The sequence below is a fragment of the Ambystoma mexicanum genome, chromosome 3q (genome assembly GCF_040938575.1).
Source record: "Ambystoma mexicanum isolate Mex_15411 chromosome 3q, UKY_AmexF1_1, whole genome shotgun sequence".
NCBI lineage: Eukaryota > Metazoa > Chordata > Amphibia > Caudata > Ambystomatidae > Ambystoma > Ambystoma mexicanum.
In genome coordinates, this window is record NC_090926.1 from 1306178284 (window position 1) to 1306202508 (window position 24225).

The window sequence follows — 24225 nt, forward strand, 5'->3', positions numbered from 1 at the left end:
TTTGATCGAACCAGAAGGCCTGTACTGGTACTTCGACCCTTTGGAATAGCGGGAACAGCTATTCTCGGCATCTTCACCATCTCCTGCCAGTAAGCCTTCGGAAGCGTCTCTGGGCCATCCAGCTGACTGACCAGCTTACACGGGAGTCTTGCTCTGTAACCGCCGCCAGGTTGTGTAGTATTTCGAGTCCTTGTCACTCTCACACGCTTCGTACACTTGGCATTCCCAGGTCTGAAGTGAGTAGTGTACATTGGGCTCAGATACACACGGCCGCTCCGTTGCCCTGCTGTGGTAACAAACTGTGCGGGTTTCTTCGATTGGGACGTCTTTTTACTCAACACGACGACGAGGCGTTCCCTGCTCTTCTGAACCTGCCAGCTACTGAAACTGACGCGGAGAAGCCTGGGTCTGCTTGCATCGGGGACCGGTGAGTAGCATAGCTAGGATCTGGTCGCCCTCCTGCAGGAGCCCATTGCTTTTCCCCGCTGTGTCAAACAGCACCCTTTGCCGTACTCGCGCTCTGCTTCTGCCCACTGTGGAGGCTGCGCTTGAGTCGCGGAACTTCTTCTTCTTCTTTTGTGCTCTAAACTGAACTGCCTGATTTCCCTCGAAGAGCTTCTCCTTTTGCCCGTTGGCACCAGCGTGTGCAGGTACTTTTGAGCACAAGGCTCCACTCTTCGCAGGGCTCGGACTTCCATCTAGTTAGGTGCCTCTGAAGGCGAACTGGGTCTAAGCATTATTTTGCACTGCCTGTCTTCCTTCCCTTGTAGGTGGACTACCCATTTCGTGCATCTAACGCTTGAGACTGTCGTATTTGTATATATATTGTGTTGATATGGTATGTGTTGGTTTACTATCGTTATATTGTGATTGTCTCGCTACGGTCATTGTTTTAAAGGCCTTGAAATAAATGTGTATATATTTTTACTATAACAACTGTTTGGAGTAGTTTGTAAGTGATCTTGCTTTGTGTGCTCATTGCGGGCTTTCAGTCACCCTCACCCCTCTTGAGACCTAGTCTTGACCGCCGCGATCGCTACCTTGATTGGTCTGGCTCGTCCAGAGGTTACCCTGTTCCAAGTAATTAGGTTGGCCTTCTGAACTTCTGCGCCACCAGGACAGAGTTCAGAAATCCGTCTTAACAATGTGCAAAGCTCTGCTAAGTGAGAGCCATCATGCGTGCCATCACCTACCAGGCTGAAGTGCAAAGCTCTGCTAAGTCAGAGCCATCATGCGTGCCATCACCTACCAGGCTGAAGTGCAAAGCTCTGCTAAGTCAGAGCCATCATGCGAGCCATCACCTACCAGGCTGATGTGCAAAGCTCTGCTAAGTGAGAGCCATCATGCGTGCCATCACCTACCAGGCTGAAGTGCAAAGCTCTGCTAAGTGAGAGCCATCATGCGTGCCATCACCTACCAGGCTGAAGTGCAAAGCTCTGCTAAGTGAGAGCCATCATGAGTGCCATCACCTACCAGGCTGATGTGCCAAGCTCTGCTAAGTCAGAGCCATCATGCGTGCCATCACCTACCAGGCTGAAGTGCAAAGCTCTGCTAAGTCAGAGCCATCATGCGTGCCATCACCTACCAGGCTGAAGTGCAAAGCTCTGCTAAGTCAGAGCCATCATGCGTGCCATCACCTACCAGGCTGAAGTGCAAAACTCTGCTAAGTGAGGTCTTATTTTGCATTTCAATAATAACAATAGCAAACAACCTCGTTCTGTTTAAGTTTCTTAGTCTTTATATTTTATTTTGTATTTTATTGAATTTATATAGCACTTTAATCCAAGTGCTTTACATGAGAACAGGATGAAATACAACAAGAATAAGATGATAAATGAATCACAACTCGAAAACAGTATAAGGAACAATTTACATTAATGCTGAGGTGAGGAGGGAGGGGAGAGGGACAGAGGAGTGAGAGGGGATGGGAGGGATAAGTGGAGGTGGAAGCAGAAGTAGGAAGGCAGGCGAGAGGGTGTGAGGAAGAAGAGAGGAAGAATAATACTAGATAAGAGCAGGAGGTAGGATAAAAGGAGTGGAGGGGAAGGAGATGGTATAGAGGTAGGGGAGTAAGAGGTGAGGCATGGGCGACGGGAGAAGTAGGAGAGGAAGTGAGAGGTGTTAGGGGGAATGGAAAAGATAAGATTTTAGAGAAGAGCGAAAGGAACGGTAGGTGGGAGAAGAGCGGATGGGTAAGAGGAGGCGGTTCCAGTGGAATGGAGCAAGGAGTTGGAAAGAGCGGGAGGGGCGCAGGGAGGCGGAGGAGGAGAGAGTAGGAAAAGAGGGGGGGGGGGCAAACCCATGGAGGGATTTGAAGACAAGACAGAGGAACTTGAATTTAAGCTGGGAGTGAAAAGAAAGCCAGCCTAGGGATGTGAGAGAAGAGGAGATGGAGTCAAAAGGTGAGAGAAGGAAGAGGGAGCGGATGGGGGAGTGGTAGACAGATTTTAGTGGGGAGAGGTGAGAGGAGGGGAGTCAGAAGAAAAGGGAGGAACAGTAGATAAGTCTGGAGAAGATGAGGGAGGTGATTAAGAGTTTAGTAGCATGAAAGGTGGGGGGGGGGGTCGAATTGTACGAATGTTGTAAAGGTGAAAGCAACAAGACTTGGCAGTGATAGAAATGTGGTGAGATAGGGAGAGTTGAGGGTCAATATGAAGACCAAGGTTACGGGCATGGGGAGAGAAGGAGAGTTGGGAGGGAGAGTTTATATAGGCTTACATTTGTATAATCACATACACAGAACTTCAGCACACAATCAGTAGGCATTAGAAGCTGCAATTAAGACATTAAATCTCAGGAGACTGCTTTAAAATAACGCTGGTAGGCCATATACAGAATAAAGACTGAAGTTACTGTTTGACAGAGGTAGTTCAACCAGATCCAGTTGGGTGTTTTTTGGGAGGGGGGGCTTGTAGCGGTTTAAAATGGCCATAAGGGCTAGCATGGTACGGGGCGGTCAATGGGTGGGTAAATAACCAAACACCCACAGGCTGTTTGCCCCTCCTCACATGCCATCTCTCTCCTCTCTGTACTTCCTAGGACAATAGTTTTGGCTTATAGGCAGCGCTTTTGTCACCACCTAATAGCTAGCGAGTGGAGATAGGGTGTGAGCGTTTTATTCAGCTATGCGTCAATTTAGAAAGGAAGGCATTTCAAGAGTGAACTGGTGAGGTTTTACTCTGATAGTGCACACCACGTAGCACGACCAATCGTACACCAATTGAAATCACGTGAGACAGACTTGACTGGCCGTCTACAGGCAGAAATGTGGTATGCATGTGTCGCGAAAAGTTTGTTAGGAAAGATTTCTTAATTGTGGGTAATTTTCCTTCCATGTGGCAACCCCTAAACATTTTGCTGTTTTCACCATGATCTAGACTTTGCCAGAGAAGTGCAGCTTTCTGCCGCACTCCTCTGGGCTTTCGCTCCATTCTTACGGGGAAACTGACATGCCCTTAAGACAGTCAGTACCGGGAAACACTGTTTTCCGTAGTTTGTTTATCATGTTGCGGCTTTCGTGCAACATGACACAAGAGGGCACTGTAAGCTAAGTTACTGCTCTCTTGGGTCTCTAGTCTTCTACAGGCCCTAGATACTCTTTTTGCATTGTAAATGATCGGTGCAAGTGAATCACGGACGGGAATGGTGGCAGCGATCGATTCTTGTGTTTTGAGCTCCTTTTGGCGTTTTAAGCGCGTTTCTCGCGCTTAGCCCAAAATGGTGGCCTGGCTCCCAAAATGGCCAGACCACGAGGCTCCTTTGTCTTGTCCGCTGACCGTCTTGCTCCCTTCACCTTCCCCAGGTCGAGCCGACCCGGGGCCTTCCTTATTTGGTCATGTACTTTCCCGCGAAACACGGATGCTTTCGTGGGCTTCTACAGGCCTTGTGCGTGCCTCCAGGATGTGGGCTGGGATGTCTGGTCTCAATATACATCCTGGGTGCTAGAGTGTCTAGGGTGTTGTGAATGCCTGGGACCACTGTGGTCCGTGATAGGTCCACGTATGGTGTGAGTGTTTGATGAGCTGATCTCCCATTGGGTCCCCTCCGTTTTGGCGCGAAGGGAACCGTGGATAAGAAGGGGCTGGAAACGCCACTACCATGTCGATCTCCTGAGTTCTCACAAACAAAGGAATACAGGAGCCAAGTATCCTGCAACCACGAGGCTGAACCGAGGAATCGCTGGTGACCCGCTGAAGGACTGCTCCTCTGCACTGCTGTCGCCTTGTGAAACCCTTTCTACCTCTGATCGAACCAGAAGGCCTGTACTGGTACTTCGACCCTTGGAATAGCGGGAACAGCTATTCTCGGCATCTTCACCATCTCCTGCACGTAAGCCTTCGGAAGAGTCTCTGGGCCATCCAGCAGACTGACCAGCCTACACAGGAGTCTTGCTCTGTAACCGCCGCCAGGTTGTGTTGTATTTCAGGTCCTTGTCACTCTCACACGATTCGTACACTTGGCATGCCCAGGTCTGAAGTGAGTAGTGTACATTTGGCTGAGATACACACGGCCGCTCCGTTGCCCTGCTGTGGTAACAAACTGTGTGGGTTCACTTTGTTTGGGACATCTTTTACTCTAACTCTGCTGCTGCAGAATCTACACGACGACGAGACATCCCCTCCTCTCCTGAACCTGCCAGCACTGAAACTGACACGGAGAAGCCTGGGTCTGCTTGCATCGGGGACCGGTGAGTAGCATAGCTAGGAACTGGTCGCCCTCCTGCAGGAGCCCTTAGCTTTTCCCCGCTGTGTCAAAACAGCACGCCTTTCCGTACTCGTGCTCTGCCCACAGTGGAGGCTGCGCTTGAGTCGCGGAACTCTGTTCTTCTTCATTTGTGCACCAAACTGAACTGCCTGATTCCCTCGAAGAGACTCTCCTTTTTGCCCGTTGGCACCAGCGTGTGCAGGTACTTTTGAGCACAAGGCTCCACTCTTCGTAGGGCTTGGACTTCCTTTTAGTTAGGTGCCTTTAAAGGCGGACTGGGTCTAATCATTATTTCGCACTGCCCGTTTTCCTCCCCTTCTAGGTGGACTACACATTTCGTGCATCTAACGCTTTAGACTCGTTTGAATTTGTATATATATTGTGTTGGTTTACTAGAGTTTTATTGTGATTTATCGCTACGGTCATTATTGCAAAGGCCTTGGAATAAATGTGTATATATTTTTAATATAACACCTGTTTGGAGTAGTTTGTAAGTGTCCTTGCTTTGTGTGCTCATTGCGGGCTTTCAGTCACCCTCACCCCTCTTGAGACCTAGTCTTGACCGCCGCGATCGCTACCTTGATGGGTCTGGCTTGTCCAGAGGTTACCCTGTTCCAAGTAATTAGGTTGGCCTTCTGAACTTCTGCGCAACCAGGACAGAGTTCAGAAATCCGTCTTAACAACGTTCCATCAAGAAATGTGCACGAGCCAGAGGCAGACCGTGACCGATAATAAAGTGGTGTCCGATGAGGTATATTTTAATAAAACAATGCAGCAACTTGCATTTCAGATTAGATAAAGCAGCCACCTAAAATGAATAGAAATCCCCTGATATCTGGCTTGGAGCAGGCTCAGAAGGGACACGATCCAGTGGTATTTTTGGCAGATGGCAAGTCATTCAGAAGATGGGAGCTGGTCGCTAAACTGTGCATAAGTCGCAAACAAATAACTGGCAGCAAACACCTTCTGCTATTATGGCAGGGAATGGCGTGAGAGGAATTAAGGGAAACTCGAATCTGAACACATGCAAGCATGGTAAGCAGTGCTTACAATTAAAAGTAAATGCTGCCTGGCATGCGAGCATGGCAGGCAGCGTTTACAATGATTTCCTATGGAAACTGCCTGTTTTTTCTCATTGTTCATGTCAGCATGAAACTCTCATGCTTGTGACAAACCAAGTTGCTGTCCTAACAATGACAATTAGCTGTAGTGTGAATGGAGGCATTGCAGCTCCATTTATGCTACAGGGACTTCCAAAATGAGCTCCTGAGTGTTTGTTGCAGAGAACACCATAGTTGACCCTTTTCTCCACCTTCCATGACTGTGTGCAGGCTCAGAGCTGTAGGTGTTCGCCGTTTTCTTTGCATTCTCCGCCGAGGTGCACATAGAAGAGGGAAATCTCAGGGCAAGGCGTGTTCCATGAAGGCACTCATCCTGAAACATGGGCATTCACTGGCAACACTGCCGGCGTTACTATCGAAGGCCTCTGTCTTCAAATGAGTGCCACCCTCTACACTAGTGATGACCGTGTGGGGAATGTCTGTGGGGGCTGATGGCAGCCGGCGGTTTAGTTGGGTAGACTGGGTAGCTAACTGTCTTGCAGTTAAAACAGAATGTTTCTTTTCACAGCCCACAGCTATGTGCAATTGCATCTCTAGAAATCAAGATTCATCTCTAGAAATCAAGAAATCAAGATATTTGCAAGGAAATGGTTACATACAGGAGAGCAAGTTTCCCCATATACGGAGACAATATCTTAACAATGAAATTGACTTGGGCAGAAACATTACAGGTTACGCACAAGTAAATCGTTAACAACGGTTACTCTAGACATTTCTAGTAATATTACTAGGGCATACAGCAGATTCCGCTCGAAAACGAGGGTAGATCAAGGAAACGGGTGCGGAGTGACAAGCCGCAAATAAGGCCTGGGTGAAAGGGGGAGTATGTTAAGTGGATGAGGTAGATGGGTCTAACTCGAAGAGCCAAAGGTTGATTTTGTTCTTGAAGGAGTGGAAGGTCGGTTTTGTTCTGAGTGTAGTAGGTATAGTGTTCCATAGTTTGGCTGCAAGGACTGGGAAACTTGCTCCCCCGGCTGTCTGCAGCTTAAAGCTAGGTAGAGTCAGTGTGTGTACATGGGCTGACCTCAGGGGTCTGTTGGGGGCATGCAGCGTAAAACGATTGGCTAGATACGCGGGTGCCAAATTGTTTTGGGCCTTGTATGCCAAGGCAAGAGTTTTGAGCGATATTCTGTGCACAACGGGGAGCCAATGTAGGTTACGTCGAGTATCAGAGATGTGTGATCTCCTAGGGAAGTTGAGGGCAGCCCTACTGGCATGATTTTGGGTGACTTGTAACTTATCAATGTTTCTTTGGCTAGTTCCTAAATAGAGGGCGTTACAGTAGTCAATTTTTGCCATGATTAGAGTTCTGGCGAGAATGATACAATTCTCGGTCGTCAGGAGAGGTCTACAGGCTGTGATAAGTTTGCACGTGTAAGCCGAAGCCGAAGCTACCGCATTTGTTTGTCTGGTGAGAGAAAGTGTCGAGTCTAGGTAAATACCTAGTGTTTTTGTGTCGTTGGATACTTTAATAATGTTTCCATCGATAACAAATGATTTGTAGGCGGGGTCTAGTTTAGACAGTTTGGAGGTGCGAACTGAGGACAAGCAACTGTTTTTTCATCATTAAGGCAGAGCCCATGATGTGCCATCCAGGCCTGGATGACGGAATAGACTTCATTGAGTGCTTTAGAGTCAGTGACAGTCACCTATGATGGGGATGAGTATCTGGGTGTCATCCGCATAATTAGTGTATGAGACACCCAGCTAGTCAAGTATATCAAAGAGTGGCTTTGTAAATACATTGTATAATGTAGAGGAGACACAGGAACCTTGCAGGACTCCACAAGGGACAGGTGCTGGTTCAGCAGATGCAGACGGCAAGAAAACCGTCATGGTTCTGTTAGCCAGGAAGGAGGTTATCCATGAAGAAGCCACGTCTGAGAAATGAGCTGCAGTTTTGAGGTGGTGGCAAAGAATGTTATGAGCTACCAGAGAAAAAGCTGCTGAGAGATCAAGCAGAAGGAGGAGAGACAGCTGGCCCTTGTCTTTTAGGTCCTCGATTTGTTTTTTTAAGTCGATCAAGGCAGTTTCTGTACCGTGTCTGGGACGGAAGCCTGATTGACAGAGACCCAGTAGTTGGTTAGCTTCGAGGTAGTCCTGAATTTGTAGGTAGGCAGCGTGGTCCAGAATGTTTAATAAGTATGACACAGTAGTAATGGGCCTATAGTTGGAAGGGTTACTCGGGTCGAGAGTGGGTTTTTTGATTAAAGGAATCACCCAGGCATCCTTAAGGTTGTCAGGGACAATGCCAGATCTGAAGGAGGCGTTTATGAAGGTGGTGATAAAGGGTGCGAGGTCATGAGCTGCCTCCTTGATAATAGGAGCAGGACATGGATCACCTTGACAGTTTGAGGGCTTCAGCTTTTTAATAATATTTTCAACTTCCCAGATAGAGAGAGGAGAGAAGCTGAATGGTTTAAAGGCATGTTGAGGAGAGGGGGAGTTGAATGATGGTAAGTTCATTGCAGAGTCTGAAAGGTTACTTCTTTTAGCATTGATTTTAGTTTGGAGTGTGGAGATTTTGTTTAGAAGTGCCTTTTGAATGTTGGTACACCAGGACGTGCCAGGGGTGCAGGTGTCCAGAGGGGCTACAGGGGACTCTAATGCCTTTAGGATCTTAAAGGGTTCCTTGGTGTTTGTTTGTGCTTGCAAGATACGTTTATTGTAAGCGTCTTTTTTGGCTGCTAGGAGAGCAACTTTATAAGTAGAGGAGGCAATGGTTAGGTTGTTTTTGTTAATGAGTGATGGTAAACTTCTTCAGTGTGACTCAGCCTTTCTTTTTTCTTTACGTAGGTCTCCGAGTTGAGGAGTGAACCAGGAGTTAAGATGAGTATGCGGTTTTTGTTTACGTAATTTTAATGGAGCAATGATGTTGAGGGCTTTTAGCATAGCCGGATTATATTAATCCACAAGAACTGTGGGGTCAGAGAAAGTGGTGGACGCTGTATTAAGTTAAGGAAAAAAGATGGGGAGAAGATTCTCTGTCGTGATATCCTTCTTGTTGCGAGTTTGGATGGAAGGGGCTAGATTGGGTTTGGATGTTTGGGGGTTGGAGTTGATTGCGAAGATTATTTTATGATGGTCCGACCAAAGACAAGGAGTCACTGAGATTGTGTTGAGAGTACAGTTCAAGTCAGCTACCCAGTCGAGGGTGCGACCTTTGATATGTGTAGGTTCATTGAAGTGTTGTGTAAGACCGAAGTCTGTTAGCGTATTTGCGAGGTCTGATGCTTTAGAGTCGTTCGCATCTTGGAATCCAAGATTGAAGTCGCCTAGTTGAAGGATTTGAGAATTAGGCTTGGTATTAGAGGCAAGGATAGATGATATATCCTCGATGAATGAGGATATGGGACCTAGGGCCTGTAGGTGAGGTGTAGTGTAGCAGTTTGGTTGGGGGATATGGGTAATTTAATGGACAGTAGTTCTGCAGATGGTATCTGGATGTTAGGGATCGCCCCAAGTTCAAGAGAACTTTTGAAGATAAAGGCTAATCCTCCACCTTTTGATCGGTATCCCTGTCGCGTCTAATAATTGAGTAGTTGTCAGGGATTGCCAGAGATAGAGATGGGCCAGCAGCTGCATGCAACCAGGTTTCAGTGACAGCCAGGAAGTCTAAGTTTTCTGATGTAATCATATCCGCTATTTCAAGGGCATGTGCGGGAAGAGATTGGGCATTGATGAGCGCACCTATGAGCTTCGTGTCTTTGGCTTTGATACAGCTAGCAGGCAGGTGAGGAGGGGAGTTTTTGTTGGGAACCAGCGCAGTGATTGAGGAGTCGTTGGTCGGCACTGAAGGTTTAATGTTAGGATGAGAGTACTGTTGGTTGGACTCATGGTGGGATCTGGATGCTAGTCTCTGGTTTCTAGCGTGCGTAGGACAAGGTTGGCTAGCATGCGTAAGTGTGAACTGATTAATAAGAGTTTGGTAGGTGGCTCGGGGTGTGAGTGTTAGGCTTTTTATATGAGAGAGAGAGCACAACTAGAGGTCAGAGAGTCTGGTGCCTAGTCTCCGATTTCTGGCCTGGATGGTGGGGGCAGAGAAGGGAGGACTTCACTGTCTGTAATAAAGGACTGATTAAGCGTTGCATGGCGGTGTCTTGAGCCAAGTCTCAGGTTTCTGATGCAAGTAGTGCAAGGTTGATTGGGGGTGGGTTTGGAAGCAAAGTGTTGGCGCATTCAGATAGGGGTTGGAGGTAGTCATGTTAGCAGGCGTCTTAAGATCATGCGCGTAAATTGTGTGGGTAATTGGCGGAGGTGGGTGATAGTGTTGTGCAGAAGTGATGTGAGGCGTGTAAGTCATGCAAGGTGTCCTAATCAGGACCAGACAAGAGAGCTGGGCGTAGGATCTCACGTGTAGTGTTGGCCAATGGGTGGGCTGCAGGAGAGGTTTACATGAGCTAAGCAAGAGGCAAAAGAAAATGAAAGTCCACAGCATTTTAATCATCTACAAAGGTGACGGCTAGCAGGAGTATATAAGCTAAAAATAAGCTAAGGTGAAGAGCAAGGTAATTTGCTTGAAAAGGCTCACACGATGGTTTAGTATCTTATTGAGTCCTATAGCTTAGTACACGCAGGTATATGCAATGGTAATATCAAAGTACACAAATAGGAGGACAAGTGGCTCAATCCTGTGAGCAGAAGTAAGGGAAAGGTACAAGCATACAATATCCGCTTTCCCAGAGCTTTCCCAGAGCTTTCTCAGCATGTAGCACAAAGCATAAGGTACGAGGATTGGGTTCGTTTAGGTAACAACCAGATGTCAAGTGAACAGTGCAAATGGAATCAGAGTAAATAGAGCTGTATGCAAGCAGTGTAAGTGTAGCTAGGCATGAATGGAGTTATAAAGGCCTGGCCGGTATATAGATGGTATGCAAGTGCCACAGCGGGCAATAATAGCTAAACAAGTTGTGCGTGCTAACAACGAGGGACATGAATGCCAAGTACAAAATACAAACGAGATGCAGATTCGGGCGAGGGCATTTCCTTACCAGTGTGATAGCGATAGTCTCGTAAATACATGCAATGTTAGAGAAGCACACGCTGTAGAAGAAATGCTGCAGAGAGAATCGGCAATCATTGGAATTGTGAGTGTGGGGACATGGCGTACACCAGATAAGAGACAAAGGGCTTCATTCCCAGTTTGGTGGCTGCCTACAAACCCCTTCCGACTCCTCCATGGTGAACGGAGGTATTACCGCCCCATTCCAAGGTTGGAGGGGGCGGTAATTCCCCATTTGCCCTTCCCCATAGGGCTCAATGGGAATGGGGAAGGCGGTAATTACGGTACCGTAATTACCTCCAAAGTCCCTTTGCGGGTTCGTTTTTTAACGCCTGCTAAAAGCAGGCATTAAAGTACAACCCGCAAAGGGAACTCGGAATAAGGGTTTAACGGCACCGGTCTCGTTACCGGTGACCGTTAACCCTTACCGCCCAACTCGGAATGAGGCCCAAAGTACCTTATCGATGGGGTCACACTTCTAAACTCTGCGGGACATAAGCAGAGCAGGGTTTCTGGCCAACAGCTGGGAAGGCTTGGACAGGCTGGGACAGGAAATCAGCCTTGGTGAGGAGGCCGGCTTACGCCTCCAGGTTGGTAATTGGCCCAAAAGAATGGTAAGGTAGCCAATGGGGAGAGCCAGCAGCCTGGGAGGGTCCAGGCACGGTGAAAAGGTGACTAATAATGCCGGGAGGCCATCTTGGAAAGGGCGCCCACAAGATCCGCAATATTGGATCGAAGTAATGAACGCAGTTAACTAAGAAAAACGATGGTCATGGCTGGTGCTGTAATTCTGAGAGCGGAACGGCGTCGGAGCGCATTCAGAGGTGCTTTGCTGGGTGATTTTTGCAAAATCAACAGCGGAGGTAGGGATTTCCCACAGACCTACCTCGATGTAGGACACAGCTGTTTGAACTTGCATGTCACCATTATAAATGCAGATATAAGTATATAAAAAGGTTTGCATCAAGTTAATATACACCCTAACAAGTTAACATAAATTTAACGGTTGCAAAAAGGCCCTTAAAAAAATATAACGCCATTCGCTATTACAAGTGCTTTCATGTGTGTTTTTTTTCATTGAACACATTGGGTCTCATTATAAGGTTGCCCGTCCGGAAACAGCGGTACCGGTAAGTTTGCTGGTACCGTTGTTTCTGGACCGGCGAACTACGAGTTCTGCGAGCGGGTGCCTTTTGCCTGCGCGCAGACCTCGACGGATGCACCGGCACGATTCATGAATGGTGGCGGTGCATCCGACCTCACCATTCCCATTGAGTCCAATGGGACTCAAATGGGGAGTAATATTTTCCGGCGGCTGGGAATGGGCAATTACTTGGTCTGCAATGCCCCGGTAATTGCCCATTCCCGGGCGCCAAAAAGAAAATGACTCAAGAAAATTGCTGCTGTACCTTTAAACGAGTTAATGAAAAATACATAAAATAAATGACCGGTCTGGATCACCCCCCTCCTCCTCTTCATCAGGTACCTGCAAGATCAGCACCCTGAACTGCACCCCAGGCAAACATACATCACACTCCAGAACTACATTTCGGAAACCTTCCTTAAGTGTCCACTCAGGGCTGTGAGCAGATAACACTGTATAGGCGCGTTATAAATGCCATATCATATCATAACCCATAACAATGTTCCATGAAACCCTTTTCCATTATTTTAAGATGAACAATAACAAGATTATCACTTTATGTTGCGTTTCATGGAGGAGATCTCCCTCGTCTTATTGCTTTAATAAGTGGCATTACTACCCAAATTATGGGTAATGTAAATTGTTCTTGTTTAGTGAATCTCTGAAATGTATGGTGGATCTGTGGCATGTGGTTCTGCCCGAAAGAGAAGGGGTGGGTACAAGAGAGTGGCAGGTGATGTATGGTGGATCTGTGGCATGTGGTTCTGCCCGAAAGACAAGGGGTGGGTACAAGAGAGTGGCAGGTGATGTATGGTGGATCTGTGGCATGTGGTTCTGCCCGAAAGAGAAGACGTGGGTACAAGAGAGTGGCAGGTGATGTATGGTGGATCTGTGGCATGTGGTTCTGCCTGAAAGAGAAGGGGTGGTTACAAGAGAGTGGCAGGTGATGTATGGTGGATATGTGGCATGTGGTTCTGCCTGAAAGAGAAGGGGTGGTTACAAGAGAGTGGCAGGTGATGCATGGTGGATCTGTGGCATGTGGTTATGCCTGAAAGAGAAGGGGGTGGTTACAAGAGTGGCATGGTGGATCTGTGGCATGTGGTTCTGCCTGAAAGAGAAGGGGGTGGTTACAAGAGAGTGGCAGGTGATGTATGGTGGATCTGTGGTTCTGCCTGAAAGAGAAGGGGGTGGTTACAAGAGAGTGGCAGGTGATGTATGGTGGATATGTGGCATGTGGTTCTGCCTGAAAGAGAAGGGGTGGTTACAAGAGAGTGGCAGGTGATGTATGGTGGATCTGTGGCATGTGGTTCTGCCTGAAAGAGAAGGGGGTGGGTACAAGAGAGTGGCAGGTGATGTATCGTGGATATGTGGCATGCGGTTCTGCCTGAAAGAGAAGGGGTGGTTACAAGAGAGTGGCAGGTGATGCATGGTGGATCTGTGGCATGTGGTTCTGCCTGAAAGAGAAGGGGTGGTTACAAGAGAGTGGCAGGTGATGTATGGTGGATCTGTGGCATGTGGTTCTGCCTGAAAGGGAAGGGGGTGGTTACAAGAGAGTGGCAGGTGATGTATGGTGGATCTGTGGCATGTGGTTCTGCCTGAAAGAGAAGGGGGTGGGTACAAGAGAGTGGCAGGTGATGTATGGTGGATCTGTGGCATGTGGTTCTGCCTGAAAGGGAAGGGGGTGGTTACAAGAGAGTGGCAGGTGATGTATGGTGGATCTGTGGCATGTGGTTCTGCCTGAGAGAGAAGGGGTGGGTACAAGAGAGTGGCAGGTGACGTATGGTGGATCTGTGGCATGTGGTTCTGCCTGAAAGAGAAGGGGGTAGTTACAAGAGAGTGGCAGGTGACGTATGGTGGATCTGTGGCATGTGGTTCTGCCTGAAAGAGAAGGGGTGGTTACAAGAGAGTGGCAGGTGATGTATGGTGGATCTGTGGCATGTGGTTGTGCCTGAAAGAGAAGGGGTGGTTACAAGAGAGTGGCAGGTGCACCACTATTGGTGTTGAGTGTGGGCTGGAAGTAACCGAGTGCTGGTATGATTCTACGTGGTTGGAGGCATTCACGCTTGGGCAAGTGTTCTATCCAGAGGGAAGCACTCAGCTTCCACTAGGTGACAGAGCTAGGAGACAGATCCCCTGGTAGGGCGCAGTATGTGACAGAGCTAAATATGTAGCAGGCTGTGTGAAGAGCTCTGAGCTGCAACCCCTGGGGGGGTGGTTGCGTACATTAATCTGCCACGTGTGTAGTGGTCCGTGCGTGCAGTTTAAGGCTAGTATAGAGAAAGGGGAGTCGATTATTTGTGGAAGGAGGAAGTGGTTCAGGGCTCCTGATGAGTCCTTTTATTGGAATTCTAGGACCAGAGTGAAGTGGCACAGGTCATGTCGTATTGCTAGCCATTGAGATGAGGTAGTGTTACTGTTGTGAGTTCCATTTTGTGATGACTGTGAGGTGATGCAAGTGTCTTAGGTCTGATGAGGAGGAAGAGTTGGAAGGCCAACCCTAATGGTTTCCAATCTCCAAGAGGATATTTATTTCAGGTTGTGCACACTCCAGCTCCATTTCATCCTGGCTCGCATGTTTGATGCAATGAAAATCTGTGTCCATATTTGTGATGGCTGTTATGCTATGATATGGCATTTGTAACGCGCCTATACACAAGTGTTTCAAGGCGCGACAAGGCAAGGAAGGGGGAACAGAGGGAGGACAGAGACAACGATCTTACTAGGCCAAGTGACATTGAGATTGTGCAAGTGCAGGGGAAGGGGCAAAGTGCCAGGGCAAAGGGGAGGGGGCAGGGCTGTACATGGAATCAAAACAATAACCAGAAGTGCTGCCAGCAGGTGCAAGGGTAAGTGCAGATAGCAGGTGTCCAAAAGTGCAGGTCGGGGGACTGTAGGGTTACAGATACAGACCCAAGTGCAAGGGTTGCTGGGAAGCAGTGCAGTTGGGTGGCTGGGTGGGCAGGGACCTGGGCCCGAAATCAGAGGGTAGCCAGGTGACCAGTGCAGTATCATCAGCAGGGGAGAGGAAGAGAGAAGGCAGAAGCAAAGGGGAAGGTCTTGAGGTGCTTCCGGAAACGGAGATGGTTCTCCTAAAGTTTCAGAGAGGCTGTTCCAGAGGGAGGCCCCAGCAGGAAAAGGAGATCTACCACCAACTCGTTGCTTGGAGAAGCGACTGACCCTGAGGGAGTTGGAGGAGCGAAGAGCTTGAGTAGCATGGTATTTAGGAAGAAAGAGTTTAAGGTATTGAGGACTGAAGCCTCAGAAGGTCTTCTGGACAATGCAGAGGGTCTTTAACTTAATCCTTGAAGCCACTGGGAGCCAGTGCAGAGATTTCAGTGCTGGAGAGATACGATCCCTGGGCTTGAGGCCAAGGACAAGTCTCACAGTCCTGTTCTGGATGATTTGTAGAGGGAGGAGAGTAGAAAGGGGCAGATTTAGAAAGAGGCTGTTGCAATAGTCCAGTCTAGAGAGAACCAGGGCTCTGGAGACAGTGAGCTTCTGGGGGAAGGAAAGGAAGAATACCTCTGAGGAGGTGCCGCTGGTAGTGTGACTTCTTAGAGACATCAGAGATGTTAAGAGAAAAGGAGAGTGTGGAGTCGAAGATGACCCTGAGGTTCTTAGCCTCACAGGTGGGAGCAGGAAGAGGGCCAAGGGAGGCTGGCCAGAGTGACAGGGAAGGAGGGTGTAGGTGTGCCGATGAGGAGAATCTCTGTATTACTGGCATTAAGGCAGAGATCACTGGTGGCACACCACTCCTGGATAGCAGACAGATGAGAGAAGGAGAAGATGTGGCAAATGTGAGTGTTCCATCCCTTGGGAGTTGAAGGACCATGCTGGTTCATCAGAGTGGTTCTATTGAGTCTTAGAAGTCTTAACCTGGGGTGGATGAAAGTTGAAAGTTCCGTTTGATTTGGTCTTTAGAGGGTGGCATGCTAGTTTGAGTCTTCAAGTCTACAAAAAAGTCAGATTTGGGGAAGATTTTGCAAAGACTAGGTAATCTTTCTTTGTGTGGAGTCAGCAGGGCCCGGAGTTACATGGTTTGGTTGATGGCAAATAGGAGAAGGTTCTTAAAAGGTACTCAATGCATCCATTTCTGAAGGATGACAGGATGAGGTTACCCTACCGGAATGCAAATGTGCGACTACAGATTGCACACAGATGTCGGAGGTAAGTGCCTCATTAGTCAGAAATCATGCAGCAAGAGGTCTTCGGTTTGAAAGAAAATCTGCCCACACTACCCCTGCAATCTCTATACTGGCCTCACAGACAATGAAGGGTCAGCTCTCAAATATTGGGCTTTACTAACTCACAAGGAACACTGGTCTGAAATAACCAAATACCTATACAAACTACAACTTGCCTCAGAATCTGTGGTCCACCCTGGAAGGAAAAAATACTCCAGCTTCATTCAAAATTAAACGTGGAGGGGGCAAGTCTCGGGTGCCGGTGGGTTACCTTACCTGCATCGAATAAAAAATCCTTACTAAGCACTGAAACTACAATACAGTTGGGAGAGGTCAGGGAGGTAGAGAGAGCGAGGTGGGAGGGGTCAGGAGTTGGGAGAGAGCGAGGTGGGAGAGGTCAAGGAGGTGGGAGGGGGTAGAGAGAGCGAGGTGGGAGGGGTCAGGGAGGTAGAGAGCGAGGTGGGAGGGGTCAGGGAGGTAGAGCAAGAGGTGGGGAGCCAGAGGTGGGAGAGGTCAGGAGTGAGAGAGAGCGAGGTGGGAGAGGTCAGGGGGTAGAGAGGGAGGAAGGTCAGAAGGTAGAGAGAGAGGTGGGAGAGGTCATGAGGGAGAGAAGGGGAGTGACAGAGGTCAGGGGGTAGAGAGAGTGAGGTGGGGAGGTCAGGGGTGGAGCCAGAGGTTGGAGAGGTAGAACAAGCGAGGTGGTAGAGGTCAGGAGGTGGAGAGGGAGGTAGGAGAGGTCAGGAGGTAGAGAAAGAGTGAGCGAGGTGGGAGAGGTCAGGGAGGTAGAGAGCGGGGTGGGAGAGGTCAGGAGGTGGGAGGGGGTAGAGCAAGCGAGGTGGGAGAGGTCAGGGGGTAGAGAGGGGTGGGGAGCCAGAGGTCAGGAGGTAGAGAGAGAGGTGGGGAGCGATCAGGAGCGAGAGAGAGCGAGGTGGGAGAGGTCAGGGGGTAGAGAGGGAGGTAGGAAGGTCAGATGGTAGAGAGAGAGGTGGGAGAGGTCAGGAGGGAGAGAAGGGGAGTAACAGAGGTCAGGGGGTAGAGAGAGGTGGGGAGGTCAGGGGGTGAAGCCAGAGTTCGGAGCGGTCAGGGAGGTAGAACAAGCGAGGCGGGAGAGGTCAGGAGGTAGAGAGAGAGCGAGGTGGGAGAGGTCAGGAGGTGGGAGGGGGTAGAGAGAGCGAGGTGGGAGAGGTCAGAAGGTGGGAGGGGGTAGAGAGAGCGAGGTGGGCGGGGTCAGGGGTTAGGCACTAATGGGTTAACGGCGCCGCAGCCTTTTACGGCGCCGTTAACCCATTAGCGCCAGGGTCGTAATGAGGCTGGTCTCCGGGAGCCAGACTTGCTGACATTCGGGCAGTAAATGGATGGGAGCTCGGAGTAAAAGTCTAAGCATCCATGAAATGCCCAGTGCCCAGTATGCCAGGATCCTGGAGGGCAGGAGGGGGTCTGGCGAGCACTTCCTTCTGGGGGGGGGGGGCGGGGGGGGGGGGAGGAGGAGATCACAGCGAGACTTAGGAGGGGGGGGGTGCAGGAAAGGTGTGTAGCAGTGGCTTCCATTAGTAATCAGCGCACCTACCTGCCAAGGAGTGTCAATCCGCGCCCCCTTTATCCTCGGGGTCCCATCCTGGCAGGGGCGAGTCGGGGTGTGTGTCCTCGCTGCACTCGGCCCTGATGGGAACATAATGCCCTAACACGCCCCCGGTGCTGATCCTTGCACCCCCCAGGCCGCTGCGCTCCAGCTCTTCACTTTCCTCGCAGGGTAGCGCTGCGAAGACGGTAGCGCTCCTCCTTCGCCAAACCTGGGGAAAGCGCGCCTTTGGAAGACGCCGCGCGACGCGAGCCCTCCGATGCGCGGCGCTTAAATACCCAGTCAGCGCCCCTGCCTCCCTCGCCATCATGGAAAGGAAGATGCCGCCCCGACCGCCATTGTTAAGAAGTGGCCCATAACGTCTGCTCCAGTGCGGCTGCCACAGCCTACCTGCTAACAAGATGGGACAGAGAGGGGGTGGGAGAGGTCAGCAGGTGGAGAGGTCAGGCGGTGGAGAGGGAGGTGGGAGAGGTCAGGAGGTGGAGAGGGAGGTAGGAGGGGTCAGAAGGTGCAGAGGGCAAGGTGGGAGAGGTCAGGAGGTGGCCAGGTGGAGAGGTCAGGGTGGGAGAGGTCAGGAGGTGGCCAGGGTGAGAGTTCAGTAGGTGGAGAGGGAGGTAGCAGAGATCTGAAGGTGCAGAGGGCAAGGTGGGAGAGTTCAGGAGGTGGAGAGTTCAGGAGGTGGAGAGGGAGGTGGGAGAGTTCAGGAGGTAGAGAGGGAGGTAGGAGAGGTCAGGAGGTGGAGAGGGAGGTAGGAGAGGTCAGCAGGTGGCCAGGGTGAGAGGCCAGTGGGTGGAGAGGTCAGGAGGTGCAGAGGGCAAGGTGGGAGAGGTCAGGAGGTGGAGAGGGAGGTGGGAGAGGTCAGGAGGTGGAGAGGGAGGTAGGAGGGGTCGGAAGGTGCAGAGGGCAAGGTGGGAGAGGTCTGAAGGTGCAGAGGGCAAGGTGGGGGAGGTCTGAAGGTGCAGAGGGCAAGGTGGGAGAGTTCAGGAGGTGGCCAGGGTGAGGAGTCAGTAGGTGGAGAGGGAGGTAGGAGAGGTCTGAAGGTGCAGAGGGCAAGATGGGAGAGGTCTGAAGGTGCAGAGGGCAAGATGGGAGAGGTCTGAAGGTGCAGAGGGCAAGGTGGGAGAGGTCTGAAGGTGCAGAGGGCAAGGTGGGAGAGGTCAGGAGGTGGAGAGGGAGGTGGAAGAGGTCAGGAGGTGGAGAGGGAGGTAGGAGGGGTCAGAAGGTGCAGAGGGCAAGGTGGGAGAGGTCAGGAGGTGGCCAGGTGGAGAGGTCAGAAGGTGCAGAGGGCAAGGTGGGAGAGTTCAGGTGGTGGAGAGAGAGGTCAGGAGGTAGAGAGGGAGGTGGGAGAGGTCAGAAGGTGCAGAGGGCAAGGTGGGAGAGGTCAGGAGGTGGCCAGGTAGAGAGGTCAGAAGGTGCAGAGGGCAAGGTGGGAGAGGTCAGGAGGTGGCCAGGTGGAGAGGTCAGAAGGTGCAGAGGGCAACGTGGGAGAGGTCAGGAGGTGGAGAGGGAGGTGGAAGAGGTCAGGAGGTGAAGAGGGAGGTAGGAGAGGTCTGAAGGTGCAGAGGGCAAGGTGGGAGAGGTCAGGAGGTGGAGAGGGAGGTAGGAGGGGTCAGAAGGTACAGAGGGCAAGGTGGGAGAGGTCAGGAGGTGGCCAGGGTGAGAGGTCAGTAGGTGGAGAGGGAGGTATCAGAGGTCTGAAGGTGCAGAGGGCAAGGTGGGAGAGGTCTGAAGGTGCAGAGGGCAAGATGGGAGAGGTCTGAAGGTGCAGAGGGCAAGGTGAGAGAGGTCAGGAGGTGACCAGGGTGAGAAGTCAGTAGGTGGAGAGGGAGGTGGAAGAGGTCAGGAGGTGGAGTGGGAGGTAGGACGGGTCAGAAGGTGCAGAGGGCAAGGTGGGAGAGGTCAGGAGGTGGCCAGGTGGAGAGGTCAGAAGGTGCAGAGGGCAACGTGGGAGAGGTCAGGAGGTGGAGAGGGAGGTGGAAGAGGTCAGGAGGTGGAGAGGGAGGTAGGAGAGGTCTGAAGGTGCAGAGGGCAAGGTGGGAGAGGTCAGGAGGTGGAGAGGGAGGTAGGAGGGGTCAGAAGGTACAGAGGGCAAGGTGGGAGAGGTCAGGAGGTGGCCAGGGTGAGAGGTCAGTAGGTGGAGAGGGAGGTAGCAGAGGTCTGAAGGTGCAGAGGGCAAGGTGGGAGAGGTCTGAAGGTGCAGAGGGCAAGATGGGAGAGGTCTGAAGGTGCAGAGGGCAAGGTGGGAGAGGTCAGGAGGTGACCAGGGTGAGAAGTCAGTAGGTGGAGAGGGAGGTGGAAGAGGTCAGGAGGTGGAGAGGGAGGTAGGAGGGGTCAGAAGGTGCAGAGGGCAAGGTGGGAGAGGTCAGGAGGTGGCCAGGTGGAGAGGTCAGAAGGTGCAGAGGGCAACGTGGGAGAGGTCAGGAGGTGGAGAGGGAGGTGGAAGATGTCAGGAGGTGGAGAGGGAGGTAGGAGAGGTCTGAAGGTGCAGAGGGCAAGGTGGGAGAGGTCAGGAGGTGGAGAGGGAGGTGGAAGAGGTCAGGAGGTGGAGAGGGAGGTAGGAGGGGTCAGAAGGTGCAGAGGGCAAGGTGGGAGAGGTCAGGAGGTGGCCAGGTGGAGAGGTCAGAAGGTGCAGAGGGCAAGGTGGGAGAGTTCAGGAGGTGGAGAGAGAGGTCAGGAGGTAGTGAGGGAGGTGGGAGAGGTCAGAAGGTGCAGAGGGCAAGGTGGGAGAGGTCAGGAGGTGGCCAGGTAGAGAGGTCAGAAGGTGCAGAGGGCAAGGTGGGAGAGGTCAGGAGGTGGCCAGGTGGAGAGGTCAGAAGGTGCAGAGGGCAACGTGGGAGAGGTCAGGAGGTGGAGAGGGAGGTGGAAGAGGTCAGGAGGTGAAGAGGGAGGTAGGAGAGGTCTGAAGGTGCAGAGGGCAAGGTGGGAGAGGTCAGGAGGTGGAGAGGGAGGTAGGAGGGGTCAGAAGGTACAGAGGGCAAGGTGGGAGAGGTCAGGAGGTGGCCAGGGTGAGAGGTCAGTAGGTGGAGAGGGAGGTAGCAGAGGTCTGAAGGTGCAGAGGGCAAGGTGGGAGAGGTCTGAAGGTGCAGAGGGCAAGATGGGAGAGGTCTGAAGGTGCAGAGGGCAAGGTGAGAGAGGTCAGGAGGTGACCAGGGTGAGAAGTCAGTAGGTGGAGAGGGAGGTGGAAGAGGTCAGGAGGTGGAGTGGGAGGTAGGACGGGTCAGAAGGTGCAGAGGGCAAGGTGGGAGAGGTCAGGAGGTGGCCAGGTGGAGAGGTCAGAAGGTGCAGAGGGCAACGTGGGAGAGGTCAGGAGGTGGAGAGGGAGGTGGAAGAGGTCAGGAGGTGGAGAGGGAGGTAGGAGAGGTCTGAAGGTGCAGAGGGCAAGGTGGGAGAGGTCAGGAGGTGGAGAGGGAGGTAGGAGGGGTCAGAAGGTACAGAGGGCAAGGTGGGAGAGGTCAGGAGGTGGCCAGGGTGAGAGGTCAGTAGGTGGAGAGGGAGGTAGCAGAGGTCTGAAGGTGCAGAGGGCAAGGTGGGAGAGGTCTGAAGGTGCAGAGGGCAAGATGGGAGAGGTCTGAAGGTGCAGAGGGCAAGGTGGGAGAGGTCAGGAGGTGACCAGGGTGAGAAGTCAGTAGGTGGAGAGGGAGGTGGAAGAGGTCAGGAGGTGGAGAGGGAGGTAGGAGGGGTCAGAAGGTGCAGAGGGCAAGGTGGGAGAGGTCAGGAGGTGGCCAGGTGGAGAGGTCAGAAGGTGCAGAGGGCAACGTGGGAGAGGTCAGGAGGTGGAGAGGGAGGTGGAAGATGTCAGGAGGTGGAGAGGGAGGTAGGAGAGGTCTGAAGGTGCAGAGGGCAAGGTGGGAGAGGTCAGGAGGTGGAGAGGGAGGTAGGAGGGGTCAGAAGGTACAGAGGGCAAGGTGGGAGAGGTCAGGAGGTGGCCAGGGTGAGAGGTCAGTAGGTGGAGAGGGAGGTAGCAGAGGTCTGAAGGTGCAGAGGGCAAGGTGGGAGAGGTCTGAAGGTGCAGAGGGCAAGATGGGAGAGGTCTGAAGGTGCAGAGGGCAAGGTGGGAGAGGTCAGGAGGTGACCAGGGTGAGAAGTCAGTAGGTGGAGAGGGAGGTAGGAGAGGTCTGAAGGTGCAGAGGGCAAGATGGGAGAGGTCTGAAGGTGCAGAGGGCAAGGTGGGAGAGGTCTGAAGGTGCAGAGGGCAAGGTGGGAGAGTTCAGGAGGTGCAGAGGGCAAGGTGGGAGAGGTCTGAAGGTGCAGAGGGCAAGGTGGGAGAGGTCAGGAGGTGACCAGGGTGAGGAGTCAGTAGGTGGAGAGGGAGGTAGGAGAGGTCTGAAGGTGCAGAGGGCAAGATGGGAGAGGTCTGAAGGTGCAGAGGGCAAGGTGGGAGAGGTCTGAAGGTGCAGAGGGCAAGGTGGGAGAGTTCAGGAGGTGCAGAGGGCAAGGTGGGAGAGGTCTGAAGGTGCAGAGGGCAAGGTGGGAGAGGTCAGGAGGTGACCAGGGTGAGGAGTCAGTAGGTGGAGAGGGAGGTAGGAGAGGTCTGAAGGTGCAGAGGGCAAGGTGGGAGAGGTCTGAAGGTGCAGAGGGCAAGGTGGGGGAGGTCTGAAGGTGCAGAGGGCAAGGTGGGAGAGGTCAGGAGGTGGCCAGGGTGAGAAGTCAGTAGGTGGAGAGGGAGGTAGGAGAGGTCTGAAGGTGCAGAGGGCAAGATGGGAGAGGTCTGAAGGTGCAGAGGGCAAGGTGGGAGAGGTCTGAAGGTGCAGAGGGCAAGGTAGGAGAGTTCAGGAGGTGCAGAGGGCAAGGTGGGAGAGGTCTGAAGGTGCAGAGGGCAAGGTGGGAGAGGTCAGGAGGTGATCAGGGTGAGGAGTCAGTAGGTGGAGAGGGAGGTAGGAGAGGTCTGAAGGTGCAGAGGGCAAGGTGGGAGAGGTCTGAAGGTGCAGAGGGCAAGGTGGGGGAGGTCTGAAGGTGCAGAGGGCAAGGTGGGAGAGGTCAGGAGGTGGCCAGGGTGAGAGGTCAGTAGGTGGAGAGGGAGGTAGCAGAGATCTGAAGGTGCAGAGGGCAAGGTGGGAGAGGTCAGGAGGTGACCAGGGTGAGGAGTCAGTAGGTGGAGAGGGAGGTAGGAGAGGTCTGAAGGTGCAGAGGGCAAGATGGGAGAGGTCTGAAGGTGCAGAGGGCAAGATGGGAGAGGTCTGAAGGTGCAGAGGGCAAGGTGGGAGAGGTCTGAAGGTGCAGAGGGCAAGGTGGGGGAGGTCTGAAGGTGCAGAGGGCAAGGTGGGAGAGGTCTGAAGGTGCAGAGGGCAAGGTGGGGGAGGTCTGAAGGTGCAGAGGGCAAGGTGGGAGAGTTCAGGAGGTGGCCAGGGTGAGGAGTCAGTAGGTGGAGAGGGAGGTAGGAGAGGTCTGAAGGTGCAGAGGGCAAGGTGGGAGAGGTCAGGAGGTGACCAGGGTGAGGAGTCAGTAGGTGGAGAGGGAGGTAGGAGAGGTCTGAATGTGCAGAGGGCAAGGTGGGAGAGGTCAGGAGGTGACCAGGGTGAGGAGTCAGTAGGTGGAGAGGGAGGTAGGAGAGGTCTGAAGGTGCAGAGGGCAAGGTGGGAGAGGTCAGGAGGTGACCAGGGTGAGGAGTCAGTAGGTGGAGAGGGAGGTAGGAGAGGTCTGAAGGTGCAGAGGGCAAGATGGGAGAGGTCTGAAGGTGCAGAGGGCAAGGTGGGAGAGGTCTGAAGGTGCAGAGGGCAAGGTGGGGGAGGTCTGAAGGTGCAGAGGGCAAGGTGGGAGAGTTCAGGAGGTGGCCAGGGTGAGGAGTCAGTAGGTGGAGAGGGAGGTAGGAGAGGTCTGAAGGTGCAGAGGGCAAGGTGGGAGAGGTCAGGAGGTGACCAGGGTGAGGAGTCAGTAGGTGGAGAGGGAGGTAGGAGAGGTCTGAAGGTGCAGAGGGCAAGATGGGAGAGGTCTGAAGGTGCAGAGGGCAAGGTGGGAGAGGTCAGAAGGTGCAGAGGGCAAGGTGGGGGAGGTCTGAAGGTGCAGAGGGCAAGGTGGGGGAGTTCAGGAGGTGGCCAGGGTGAGGAGTCAGTAGGTGGAGAGGCAGGTAGGAGAGGTCTGAAGGTGCAGAGGGCAAGGTGGGAGAGGTCAGGAGGTGACCAGGGTGAGGAGTCAGTAGGTGGAGAGGGAGGTAGGAGAGGTCTGAAGGTGCAGAGGGCAAGGTGGGAGAGGTCAGGAGGTGACCAGGGTGAGGAGTCAGTAGGTGGAGAGGGAGGTAGGAGAGGTCTGAAGGTGCAGAGGGCAAGGTGGGAGAGGTCAGGAGGTGACCAGGGTGAGGAGTCAGTAGGTGGAGAGGGAGGTAGGAGAGGTCTGAAGGTGCAGAGGGCAAGATGGGAGAGGTCTGAAGGTGCAGAGGGCAAGGTGGGAGAGGTCTGAAGGTGCAGAGGGCAAGGTGGGGGAGGTCTGTGTCATGTCTCGCTGGCGCCGCGGCTCCCTTTGGCGGCGCTGGAGAATGCGGACTTTGTCCTTGTTTC

The 24225-nt window shown here is 52.4% G+C and overlaps 1 protein-coding gene across 2 annotated transcripts in view; it reads right to left on the reverse strand.

Moving 5' to 3' along the window:
* Positions 1-18117, reverse strand: part of LOC138447920 (gastrula zinc finger protein XlCGF57.1-like) — a 43342-nt gene extending 25225 nt beyond the window's left edge. The window contains exon 1 of one of the 2 annotated variants that reach the window (XR_011259971.1): positions 17723-18117. The gene's annotated coding sequence lies outside the window, so the exon portion shown is untranslated. The remainder of the gene's footprint in view (positions 1-17722) is intronic. The other variant, XM_069604441.1, reaches the window with a different exon arrangement.
* Between the last annotated feature and the right edge of the window lie 6108 nt (positions 18118-24225).